The following is a 5,418-nucleotide window of genomic DNA, read 5'->3' as shown; positions in this document are numbered from 1 at the left end:
TCTGCAATCTGCAAGCCCGGCAGCACATCGCATCAAGCAGAGTTCATGCGGGCTCCTCTCCGGTAACGCACTGAGCAGACGGATCATAGGAAGGAAAGGGAAAAAAAAAAACAAAACTAAAACCTGCTGGCACATCCGCCGGCTGAAGTGTCAATTTGGTGCCTCTCCGTCACCTACAGAAAGTAAATTAGTTTTCCATAGCGTAACTTAGAGCAATCTCATTTCAGCCTGGCTGCTCAGCCGCAGGAGGCGAGGGTTTTTTTTTCCGCAAGCTCAGCCTTTCCCAAGCATTTTTCTCCCAGGATGAGCATCCGGGGACCGTAGGGTCGTCGGTGCCGTTAGCAGCCTTCGCCTCCCACGGTCGGTCGCTGACGGCCGCTCGGCCGAAGGAGGAATTTAAAAACCAACCTGGTTTCGTCCTCTCCCACAATCAGCACGAAAAATGCATGCAACATTAGCCTTGCTCCGTTATTCATTAGCGGCATTAATCATGCAGCCGTGCCGCTTGAATTGCCTCTGGTTGAGGACACTCGTAAGCAGGAAAAACTTTGCGAGGCAAGCCAGCGCGGGGTGATACAAGGAGGAGCAGAACGTATTCAGGAGAGGAGAAAGCACGCAAAGGTCTCAACGGCAGCCGACGCAACGTGGGAGAACGGCCTCACGCTCAAGGCTGCGCCGCTCTGGGGAGCCGCGTTTTAATTTCTGGGTCCTTCGTGACCTTCCCAGATGAGTCTCAGGGGCTTCAGCCGCGGTGGAGCCAAGAGATGCTCTACCCACTTGGCTTCCGCAGAGCTTCAGGAGGTGTTAAGATCAAGCCCGAGAGGGAAAGCAGAGAGTCTCCATCACGCGGAGGTGTTGATTTCCTACCCGGGCAATAAGCAGAAATCAAGAGAAGGAAGCTTAAGGCTAATGAGGCTTAATGATCGTTCAGCGCAGATCTGGGAATTGATCCTCCGGTGAGTTACGGGCAGCTGGCACCAGGCAGGGGAAAGGAAATCCTGCGAGAAGCGGTGAGAGCAGGATCCAGCCCTCCAACGAAAAGCTTCTTAGAGGGGGTTTGAGGGGTGGGTGAGCGATGAAGGATCTTGGGAAAAACAAGAAAACTTGGTTCTAGCAGTATTTTGGAGCTTGCAAGGCTGACCCTTGGACGAATCCTGGCTCTTTGAATAGGAAAAGCTCCTCCCCGGAGCTGGAAACGACGCCTGGCGTGACCCTCCGGGCGTCCATTTCAGAATCAGGACACCTCAGGGGGGACCCCCAGGTCCCCTCCAGCTCGTGGTCTTGCAGAGGAATCGGGGTGCCTTTGCTCGGGGGAGTCCTGCGGCTGCAGAACCCCCTGCGGGGGTGCAGGGATGAAACACAGGCTGGAGCATCCCTGTCCCCTCTGGTCACCGTCCCTGTCACCAGCCCGTCCAGAGGAATTAATTGCTGCTTCATGCAGCCTCCTCTGCGACAGCCAGAAGGATGGCTTGGTGGGTTGGGGGTTTTTTTTCCCCCATTCCTCTATTTTTGGGGGTGTTCAGCTCCCAGGGTCTTTCCTCAGCTGCTTTTCGCACCAGAAGTGGATTTTGGGAGCCGGGCAGTGAGCCAGCTCTGGAGAAACGCTGGACCCAGATGAAGCCAGCGTGTGGGATGACGCCAAGGCAGCCGTGAAACGACCTCCTCCTCCTCCTCCTCCCCATCCTGGTGGGACGGGGAGCTCTTGGATGGCAACGTCTTGCGTTAAAGGTTTTGCTCTCTCCGCCCCACCATCCCCAGGCGTCTCCCCCTGTGCGGAGCAGGGACATCAACCAGCTGCTTGCAAAGGTCCAGCCCACCCAATAAACAAGTAATTAGTAATTAATTTGGAGGTGGCATTTCTGCATTCAGGGCATTTTGGCAAACCAAGACCCATTTTGGTGGTGGTGGTGGTGGGGGAATCAGGCAGATTTTCGCAGCAAAGCGTTTGCTCCGCAAAGGAGCTGGCGAAACCCTTCGGAGGATGCAACGGCGAGAGGTGAGAGCGCGCGCGTGTCTACGTGCGGACGCGTTATAAAAAATACAGCTCTTTCCAGCTCCTGCTTTGCTGCCGGCGGTGGCTGCTCCCCCCCACCTGCTTGTCTTCCCTCCTTCTCCAGCTGCATAAACAGGCGCTTCGGAGACAGCTGAGCTGTCAAGCAGGCAGAGAGTCCGTGTCACGCAGAAAAACGGGAATAAAATTACCACCTGACAGGGGCGCTGTGCTGGTGAGGGGGGGTGGGGGGGGGGGGGGGGGTGGGATTGCTCCTGAGGAGCGATGCAGGGATGCACGGGGTGGCCGGGTGCGCGGGGACCCCAAACTGCCCAGGATCTTCATCACCCGGGGACGGGAGCTGAACAGCCGCGTGTCAAAGTCCAGCGCTCTTCAACCGGGTTCCTTTAGATGCTCCACACGAGGAAGGTGCAACGTTTTCCTGCCAAATTTACCCATTTGAAGATATTTGGCATTACGGGGGGGGGGTTGGGTTCAGAAAAGTGAAGCAGCCGCCCAACTAAAAATCACAACACAATTGCGATAGACAGCTGAATCGCAACACAAGCACGATTCCCATTCTCTAGAGCTCACCGGCATGACGCCGGGTGTCCCGAGTCAACGGGAAGGAAGACACGGGTTGAAGCTCTCTTCAAAGCTCGTTTTGCTGGTTGGTTAATTTTTATACTTCATGTCGGGCTGAGCCACACATAACCTTCCCCCCCCCGCCCCCGTCGGTCTGGCTTGCTCGGGGAGATAATTCTTTCTGTTGATTATTTTAGGGAAGGCCAGTTGGCCAACTCAACCGCTAGAGCCGTTTAGTGACAACGAAGGCCACCCTTGGTCCTCCTAGCGCCGAGGTAAGTTCAGCTCCCTTTGAGGTAGCTGCGGTCACCTCCTACTTTCTTCTCTGAGCGTCACGAGCGCATCATCCTCGTCCAGCTTCCCCGAGCCTTCTTCCATCGCAGGAGTCGGTCGCGTGGTGCTGCGTTGGCTGCCGGTCAGGTAGGGCGTTGCTGATGGTTGACGCATCAGGGTCTATGGGGTAGGAGGGACTCCAGCAGCAGACGGTGGTCCTGAAAGGTTGTCCTGGTACTGGCAGGAGGATTGGCTCACCAATAAGCAGCGTAATTAGCCCAAACCGCCGCGTTTCGTGCGATTTTTGGCTCATTCACTCGAGTCCTGACGAGCGGATCAGGAGCAGGAACCAAATCTCATCCTTTTTTTTTCGGTAGGTCTCAGGACGCTTTATAAAGTCCCAAGTTCGGGACTCGCGTGACGGTGTGATAATCTGTCCCCTAAAAAACCACGAAGTTTTATTCCCGCCCCACTCAACGCAAAGCACGAACCCGAAGGGATCAAGAAAGGAAAAAAAAAAAAAAAGACATTCTTATCTCCTGCTTGATAAGGCAATTTTGGGACCTTTGGGGAGCCTTCGTCTCTCCGCGGTGGGTCACAGCGTAAGGCAAGGAGCCGGATGCTTGGACCTTGCCCGATTTTCGGCGTTTCAATAAAAAGCAGAGGAAAGCGGGGAGCTTCCCGTCGAGGAGGGAAAGGCTGCTCCCTGCAGGCTGCGAAACGGCACGAGGCGCCTGGGCCGGGTCTTGTCCCAACGTCCAAAAGCCCGAACCCAGAAGGTGCCTCAAGGAGCGGCGTTGGCCAATAACTTAATTAAATTCTTTTATTAGTATCCTATATAATTTTGTTAGCCACAAAAAAAAAAATACCAAAACAAAGCTTGGAAACTATCGGGATGGACAAATCAAGCAGCAGATTTGGGAATGGAATAAGTGGGGGGGGTGGGAAACAGCGAGACTCCTGGGTCTGGCTTGTTTTGGGGAGGGCTTGGGGCCGGCCCCCCCTCCCTTTGCCACGGCAACGATGTCGAGCGGTCCCAGGACTGCCGTGACATTTCTTTGCCTCCTGTCCTCCCCTTATAATTGCATTTCACGCCTTTGAATTGTGAAGTACCAGATAAGAGCACGGAAGAAGCAGAGAAGTTTCCTCTTGAGAGCATCTTCCGCGGGCAGACGACTTCGATCCCTTTTTTCTTGGAAATTATTTAGATCTCGGTTAAAAAAAAAAAAATATATATATATATCCCTGCATCCATTTCATTACCGGCACAAAATTGGCAGAATTCAGCTGGAAGAGGGGTTGGGTTTGGTTTTTTTTTCCATCTTCGGCTCAATATTTCACCTGTATCCAGGGGGGAGAGAAATCCCACGCCGGGCTTAAATCCCAGGCGGGTGCCGAGTCAGCATTTCCACCCATCGCGGGGGGGTCATTGGTTATTAATTATAGAATTATTAATGCTAGACTTCCCCAGCGTGCACAACCTAAAGGGCAGCGGGGGCGAATTTCTGCTCGTAAATCTGTGAATTTTTCAGGCTGGAGAAGAAAAGATGGATCCCCGCTGATAAATCTGGCTGCCAGCTCCGAATTTCGAGGCCGGGGAAGAGAAGACGGATTCCTGCGGACGAATCGGACGCGGGGGAGCCCGAAAACGCGCCGAGAGAGGAGCGGGATGGGATGAGGTTGGCCGGCTTGGAGCTGAAGCGGCACACCGGAGAGCAGCGCCGCGTGGGGACGAGATCTTCCGTCCTCCTACCTGCGCCCAACTCATTTTTAATAGGTACAGAAGCAGCCCCCCGCCGCCGCTTGCCACTTGGACCCCTCGGACAATTAATTTCATCATTCCCAAGCAACGCGCAGCTGGTTTCAACTCCCTCCGGGAAAATACTACTGAAAAATAATAAAATGGCAAAGAACGAAGGAGGGCGTTCAACTAGGGTTGAAGAGGGCGGGGCTGGACGATGGCTCGGCGCGTGCAGATTGAGATTAAATCACAATAAAATTAAAATAAAACAAACCCCCTCTGCTCGCCGGCGCTGGGAAGAAGCGCTCATTTGCAGAGGGGGGGAAAAAAATCTTGTTAATTTTGATTATTTTGGGGTTGTTTTTTTTTTTCTCCTTCATTTAAGCGTTAAAGCTTTCCTCGGGAGCGCTCAGCCCCCGTGAGTTTTTGGTTTTATTTTCCCTTTTCCCAGCTCGTCAGACTTCGTCCATCGCGAATTAAAGGCGGGGTGAGAGACGCTTCGACGCCGGGGGTCGTCGGCTCCCGGAGAAACGGCCGTCTCGGTATCGTCGGCTTGTTTTTTATCCAATAAAGGCAAGGCGCGAGGGCCGGCTGGTGGGAATTGAGGCTCAGCAACTCATCGAGAAGGGAAACGTGCAGGTAATTAGCCGGCAGGGTAATTAGCCGTTGGTACAGGCTTCCGCGAGACGCGGTAAATCATCGTCTCCATCCCAAGAGGGTCTTTTGGGAGAGGAAAATAAAAAGCGGGGGGCAGAGGGGGAAATCCTTTTCTTGTTGGAAATTTGTGGCTTTCTCCCATCCGAGGCTGAAGCTCCGAAACAACCTTCAA

The sequence above is a fragment of the Aptenodytes forsteri genome, unplaced genomic scaffold, assembly GCF_000699145.1.
Source record: "Aptenodytes forsteri isolate BGI_AS27 unplaced genomic scaffold, ASM69914v1 Scaffold78, whole genome shotgun sequence".
Taxonomy (NCBI): domain Eukaryota; kingdom Metazoa; phylum Chordata; class Aves; order Sphenisciformes; family Spheniscidae; genus Aptenodytes; species Aptenodytes forsteri.
Note: the sequence above shows the minus strand (reverse complement) of the source record.